The 8,276-nt window shown below is 41.3% G+C and overlaps 1 non-coding gene across 1 annotated transcript; it reads left to right on the forward strand.

Moving 5' to 3' along the window:
* Nucleotides 1–2,322: 2,322 nt before the first annotated feature.
* Nucleotides 2,323–2,395, forward strand: TRNAV-UAC (transfer RNA valine (anticodon UAC)). The gene has a single exon. It is a non-coding gene; the product is annotated as a tRNA-Val (tRNA).
* The last annotated feature ends 5,881 nt before the right edge of the window (nt 2,396–8,276 follow it).

An 8,276-nucleotide genomic window follows, 5' to 3' on the forward strand; every position in this document is an offset into this window, starting at 1 on the left:
CCGAGAGTACAGGGGATCTTTACTTTATATGTGATCGAGGCATTGACCGTACACCGAGCACTGCTCTTTCACAGAGTGCCGTCTACCTGCTTTTGCTAAATAAAGTAAACCCTGTACCCTGATAATCTAAGCACATTGTCAGCACACCGCATCTAATAGCACAGAGGAATCATAAAGTGTCTGCTTAGAGAGTCCATGTACAATCTACCCAATGACCGTCACTGAGTTATAGGAGCTAATAAAATGCAGCCATTTTGTAGCTTAAGGCTCAGCCCGATTTTTTGGATTCTGACTTGCTTCGCTTTATATGGTTATAACTTTTGAACACTGTTACTTATCAAAACGATTCTGAGATTGTTTTTTCCCCACATGTTGTACTTAATTTTAGTGGTAAATTTTGGCTGATAAGTAAAAAATATGATAAATTTTTTGAAAAATTTGCGAAATTCTAAATCATTGCGTTTTCAGGCAGATAGATTTACCACCTAAATAAGTTGCTGAATAACATTTCCCATTTGTCTACTTTACATTTTCATAATTTCTGAAATGTTTGGATAATTTATTTTGATGCGGCTTACAAATAGAATATCGCTTTTCCGGATTTTCAGAATTGACTATTTTGGGGATAAATACAGTTTTGAATGAAATTTTACATATTTAGCATCAAAACCCCCTATATAACCAACCCATTTTCAAATCTGCACCCCTCAAGCTATCATAAACAGCTTTTACGAAGATTGTTAACCCCTTGAGATCTTCATAGTAATTGAATCAAAATGGCGGTGAAATTTAGAATGGTCAAATTGTTCCCTTATACGTTCATTTAGCCCTAAAATTTACACATTTCCAAAAGATAAAAAGAGAAAACCCACCATACAATTTGTTCTGCAATTTCTCCTGAGTACAGAGACCCCCCACATGTGGCTGTGACTTGTGTTATGGGGGCACAGCGAGGCGCAGAAGGGAAGGAGGGCCCTGCAGCTGCCAGGATTTTAGTTTCCTCATTGGCCCCTTTTGAAGGCTATAAAATTTTCGCTTTTTCGTTATTGGGGCCATGTGATGCCATTTTTTTTGCGGGATGAGATGCTTTTTCCAGTGTTACCATTTTGGGGTTTGTATCACCTATTGTTGAAAATTTAGGAACTTTTTTTGAGGACAGGAGTAGAAAAGCATCAATTCTGTACTGGATTTTTTTTTTTTTTTTTTTGGTGTTCACCGTATAGACTAATAATCATGTTATCTTTATTCTATGGGTTGATACGATTACGGGGATACCAGACATGAATATATTTTCTTACGTTTTACTAAATTTGTCAAACAAAACCCTAATGTGGGGAAAAATCTATCATTTATGTATTGCCGTCTTCCAAGTGGCATAACATTGTTACTTTTTTGGCTACGGAGCTGGTTGATGGCTTGTTTTTTGCGGGACATGTTGTACTTTGCACCAGTATCATGTCGCAATACATATGGTTTTTTGATCACATTTTATAGCATTTTTTGTGGGATTGAAAAGGTAAAAATCATAATTTTTGGAGGGTTTATAAAAAAAATTTTTTCGGCGTTTATCGTGCGGGTTCAATAATGATTTACTTTTATTCTACGGGTTGTTACGGACGCGGTGATACTATATATGTGGGGTTTGTCTTATGATTTAGACTTTTTTTTTAGTTATATGTCTCTTTATATGTTTTGGGGGTTTGGGGCATTTTTAGTGATTTATGACTTTATTTTTTTATTGAATAATTTTTTTTTTTACTTTTTCACTTTTATACCATGGGACATGAAGAAGCAATCATCTGATTGCTTGTTCATGATAATATCCTGCAATACTTATGTATTGCAGGGCATTATCAGTGTCAGCCTATACACTTGCATAGGCTGGCACTGTGCCAGTAAGATGACGTCACAGACGCCATCTTACTGGCAGTTCTTGCAGGTAACTCTGGGGTCCAGATCGGACCCCAGAGTTACTATAGCAACGATCGGCGCACCCTGAAAACGGTTCGGGGGGGACGATCGTGGGGGAAAGACCCCCCAGATACATGTTAGATGCCGCGGTCCCGCTGACTGACCTATCAGTCACAGCCGGCACCCCGTCTTTCCCGATGCCGGTTCGGCTCAGATCTTGAGCTGAACCGGCATCAGCTCAGCGTCCGATATATCGGACGCTGATCGCTAAGTCATTGAGCTCAGCGTCCGATATATCGGACGCTGAGCGTGAAGAGGTTAAGAGGCACATAAACATTTTTGCATTTTAAGTTTCCTATTGCATGGAGCATCTGTGTTGGTTATTTAGGACATTAGAGACTGAAGTAAGAAGGTTTCATAGTGTAGTGGTCATCACGTCTGCTTTACACGCAGAAGGTCCTGGGTTCAATCCCCAGTGAAACCAGTGATTTTATTTTTAAGGTTATTTGTTCTGTAAAACAAAAAGTTACAAGCTTTCAGGTTGGTCTCCTGCACATGATGTTGAAGTTGGACACAGCAAGATTTTTTTCGTCTAATTCAGCTATGTATCTGATCACTGTATTTCTCGCTATACCTTATACTGGCCTTCAGGCCGCAATGTGAAAAATAGAACATGTTTTATTTCTACATTTTTGTGGTTTGGTCACTCCATAGAAGTCTATAGGATTGCAGAAAAAAAAATTGCAGTGGTTTGCCCAGGAGATCAGGTCACGTGGGTGCCAACCCACTGTAATTTTTTGTATATACAGCACATTTATGGTGCCATAGGTGACACATGGCCCGTTTAGGCACCTGGCACCTGCAAAAATGGGTCCGCAAAATGCATATGGTCTTATGCATGAGGTCTTTATCTGAGGATGTTTTTCTTTTCAGGAAAGAAAAGAGAAGGGAAATAAGAAGAAGGAGTGGGGGGAAGTCCCAGGAGGGCGTCAATGCAAATTATGCAAAATGCTTAATATAGCAGGAAGGCTTTCAACAAGCAAGTTCAATGAGAGGAGGTCTCCAGAGACCTACAAGGGTGAGAAGTCATCACAGATCCTAAGCCAGTTTGGGAGGTTGCCTTCCATCTTAAATGTTGACCAGGCTGACAAAGTTTTGAAGAAGCCCTCCAGTCATTCCAAGTCAAGTGGCAGAAGTTCTTTCATCCTCATAAATTAGTTGATCACAGAAACTCATTTACAGAAAGGAGGACAAATGCCAGATTTCCAGTGGCGAGGGTCACCCTCTTAGACTTTGTCAAGAAATGGCAGCAGGAATTACTGAGATATTCCCCACAATAAGTAATGTCCCCTACAGTAAATAATGCCCCCCCACAACCCCAAGTAAGTGATCTCCCCTACATACACAGCCCCTAGTAATGCCCCCTACAGATCTAATTTAGAAGGTCCCCAAAGACCCAAGGGATGTCCCCACACTAAGTAATGTTACCATTATAGTACAGTACTCTAGTCTCCCCAGTATTGTCCCTACAGCCCTAGTAATGCCCCCAAAGCCTAAGTTATGTTCCCCACAGTAATGTCCCCCACAACCCTCAAACCACAAGGGGTTGGAAATAGTACGGATCCCGGATCATTATTAATTGAGCCCCAATATCTCTAAAAAATGATCAAGAGGAGAGGTAGTTTTGTAATATGGTAATGTGAAGTGACAGGTTACTTAGACTAAACAGAAAGCGAGCCATTTTGCAAGGGGAAGTAGGACACATGGAGGTGCTACAAAGGACAATCGTAACAAGGCTGAAGTTTAGACAAGGTGTTAGATATAAACTCACATGAAGCATGGATTGAGTCACCTGTATGTCACAATACATATCACATGTACAGGTATATCACAACCTGTATAAATTCTCATAAATATATCATGGGTTATGCAGGAGAAGTTGTACTTCATGCTCTATGATCTTCCTATGTCAGTGCAATGATATAGAAATGTCATGCTGTTAATGATATTACAGTTGTATAACTGACTTGTGGTTTCTGGATTCGCTTTAGTACCTTGAATTATGGTCTTTTACGCATTCCAGTGGTGTTTTTATAGTCCAGTGTAAAAATCCCCTTTGTGCTCCTGGATAAGAAACACATTCCACTATGATGAGGGTCCCTCTTCCCTCACAGGAGAGGAATCCTCTATATCCTTCTCAGTTTTTAATCCCGTGCCAAAATGGATGAGTAAATAGAAGGGAAACCAGCAAAAGGAAGGGAAATCTGGCAACAAGACCACAAGGCCGGCGGTTATAAGTGTAACAGCTTTCTTACTGCACGTTGTCACAGTCTCTCTAATCACATTTCATGGTGTTAGGGCCATTCAGATGGGAGAAGATAAATGCTCGAAAGTTATACATGACAGAATTGGGGACAGGCCAGGCTGCCACTTCTGCATTTCATGCAGGTAGAAATGTGCAAATCATGAATTTCCAAGCTTTCTATGTTAGTATTTATATGGATAGACTACGTAACAGAAGTAAGTAAATGCACAGGGTTGGCTGACATTTGTCATATAACAAATGCACTGACTAGGATAATGGACTGGGTGGGCCATGCCACCCGTCTGAGGATGGGTGACTCCATACTTTCAGACATTCAGTGTGTAATAAAACAATGGTGGAGATTTATGAAACAGTCTAAGGCCGGGGAAACACAAGGAGGGGCTAATGCATAATTTCCAAAGTAGATATTCAGCAGCTGACCCCCAAATTTAAACAGTTGTAGTTCAATGGTAAAAATCCTTTTCTGAATCCACAGAAATAATTCACATACTGCACATTCGGAAACCTCAGTGCCAAAAATATTGTGCAATGGTAGATGGTGAAATGGCTAACCAACATAATGCCCAGGGCCGGTTTCCGAGAAAGCGGGGCCCTGGGCAAAACTGAAAGTGAAGCCCCGAAATGAAACAATTTTATGAACAGTCAAAGTCAGTAAGAGGCTCCTTTACCCCTGCACAATAATAACATGTTGTAGTTTCCAAAAATTAGTAAGGTAAGTATCTGTAATATGGGGCTGTAGGAGAATTCTATAGGAGACAGACAGATGATAGGTAGATTGATGATAGAAGATAAATATGGAAGATGATAGATTTATAGATAGATGATAGATTTATAGATGCATAAATAAAGGAGATTGGTAAAATTACCAATTTGTGCTGACTTTTTGATGGTCAACTCACTACTTTGGTTTTGCCCTTTGGATTTGTCAATGCAAGTGTATGTGATATACCGGTGGCGTTTTATGATGGTTAGGACAGACTGGCATGAGAAAATCTTCCACAAGATGCCAATGAACATGAAAAAAAATTGAACCACCACAGATATAGTATAGTCATTGTCATACAATAAACACGCAGGTTCAACCTATAGTGTTAGTCTTAGAGAAAGGCAAAAAACACAGTAAGGCTTATGCCAACTGGGCCATGAAGGGCAAAAAGTTCCTTTCTTACTCCAAAGATGAGATATCCCCAGCAAGGCCGCCACTAGGAATTTTGAGGCCCCTGACTGGAAGACTTTTGTGAAACCCCCCACCGGTTTCCATTCCCACATTGATGCATAACATTATACACAATTTATTTTTACCAAAACATTTTTGAGTCATGACAAGCTAGACAGGACCCTACTTTACTGCACATGCCCACTCAGTATATAGATAGCCCCTACACGTGCCCACTCAGTATATAGATAGCCCCTGCACATGCCCACTCAGTATATAGATAGCCCCTGCACATGCCCACTCAGTATATAGATAGCTCCTACACGTGCCCACTCAGTATATAGATAGCCCCTGCACATGCCCACTCAGTATATAGATAGCCCCTGCACATGCCCACTCAGTATATAGATAGCCCCTGCACATGCCCACTCAGTATATAGATAGCCCCTACACATGCCCACTCAGTATATACATAGCCCCTGCACATGCCCACTCAGTATATAGATAGCCCCTACACGTGCCCACTCAGTATATAGATAGCCCCTGCACATGCCCACTCAGTATATAGATAGCCCCTGCACATGCCCACTCAGTATATAGATAGCCCCTGCACATGCCCACTCAGTATATAGATAGCCCCTGCACATGCCCACTCAGTATATAGATAGCCCCTGCACATGCCCACTCAGTATATAGATAGCTCCTACACGTGCCCACTCAGTATATAGATAGCCCCTGCACATGCCCACTCAGTATATAGATAGCTCCTACACGTGCCCACTCAGTATATAGATAGCCCCTGCACATGCCCACTCAGTATATAGATAGCCCCTGCACATGCCCACTCAGTATATAGATAGCCCCTACACGTGCCCACTCAGTATATAGATAGCCCCTGCACATGCCCACTCAGTATATAGATAGTCCTACCAGTCCATAATCAGCCCCCACAGCCCCCCAGTTCACAGCAGACACCCCCTTTAATGAAATGTCCACCCTAGATGCCCCACTTTAATGAAGTTTCTACCCTAGACGCCCCCTTTAATGAAATGGCCACCCCAGATGCCCCCCTTTAATGAAATGTGCTACCAGAAGCTCCCTTTAATGAAAAGTCCTGCCAGACGCCCCCTTTAATGAAATGTCAACCACAGATGCCCGCAGTTCCGTCTTCTCCTCGCGACTTAGTCTTCTCCTTGTGCCTCCATCTTCTGCTCTTCTGGCCCGGGCGCATTACTAAGGCGGTGTTGCGGCAGCAGGACAGTATAGTGTAAGGGCCCACATGACGCATACAATATGATGTCAAGCGATCGCAACACCGCTGCTTCATACTGAGGCGTCCGGGCTAGAAGAGCAGAAGATGGAGCCATGGGGATGGGGAGGAGAAGCCGGAAGGTGAGTACAGATTTTTTTTTTCTCATATAGGAAAACGGGCGGGCCCTTGAACACAGTCCCCAAGAATCTAGTTTCCATAAATTTTCACTTTAATAAAAATGTATCCCGGCACCTCTTAAATGTGCCTGATGTAGCAACCATCACAAAATCCTGTGGTTTTGCATCCCATAGTTTCACTACTTTTACAGTAAAGAATACCTGGATATGCAAAATGGATAATTTGTTAATACCGCTGCATTTCCTAACAAAACTGAACTATGAAGTGAGTTCTAAAACTACTGCGGCTTTACTATCTGATACCAAGAGTACAAGCCCTATAATAGTTCTAGAACTTACAGCATCATTATGAGTTATGGTATAATAGCTTTGAAGTGCCAATACCAAGTTGGTAAATTAAGGACTTTGCTACCCAGCCATAATACAGCCCTCTGAAGGCCATCAGAAAGCCGTGCTCTGCTGCAGGAAATATCACATTGTGGGAACTTTTCTATAATTTGGTCCAACCGGCATCAACCTACCTTATTTTGCCTTCCTCTGGATCAAAACTCAGTGACTTATGGGTTGGATTTGATGGAGCATCATTTTTAGATATCTACTTAATATCTACTTACTACTATATTATTATGCTTACAATTGCTTTAGTGCAGAAGTAGCCTTCAAAATTCATGCTCCTTGGTTTTTTCAGATCAGTGGTGTACATAGATTTTTGAAGTTTTAGTTCCATAGATACCATGTCCCTGGTAAATGCATGTCATAGGCTGGGTGTACACAGGGCATACTTGAGAAAGATCAGCCAATCGGACCTGTCAGTGCCAAATCCCCTAAAAAGTAGGGAAGGTTGCTGAACAAAAAAATACAGCCAAATTGACCTGCGCTGTAGGTTTTTAAAAGGCCACATGTGAGTTTATGATACAGGTGTACACTATGGCTTGCATCCTTTGCAATCCACAAAAACACTTTATTTCATAGTAGAAAATCCATGGAAAAGCATCAGCAGATGTGTCACGTATCCTACAAGTATAGAGCATAAATATGAATGAGGGACTTACACACCTACTCCTCTCCACATAGATAAGAGCGGGAAAGTGCGTAACTGCTGCCAGCTGTCATGGTATATCATTTCATCTCTACTGGAGAGGACACAGGGCACTGTGGCATCCATTTCTCCTCACAATTGTTCGGCTCTGAGTAATCTTCCTCCATTCACTTTTTATGAGTCATTTCCACAAAGTGAAAGTTTAAAAACTAGAAAGAGCAACGTGAAAAATTCATCGTTCTCATCACTCATTTAGATCCACATGCTACCTACTGTGTATACAGATCCATTCATAGTAAATACCTGAATCCCATGACCCAGATAGTCAGATAATCTGGAACATTACTGCATTATAATCTGTTAAATCCAGAAGAGCAAAGAACCAAACAAGTTAATATTTTATTAATGACATTTTTTGGGAGATTTTCCACAACATACAATTTCCTATAGCCTCT

This window comes from Engystomops pustulosus, chromosome 7 (assembly GCF_040894005.1).
Source record: "Engystomops pustulosus chromosome 7, aEngPut4.maternal, whole genome shotgun sequence".
NCBI lineage: Eukaryota > Metazoa > Chordata > Amphibia > Anura > Leptodactylidae > Engystomops > Engystomops pustulosus.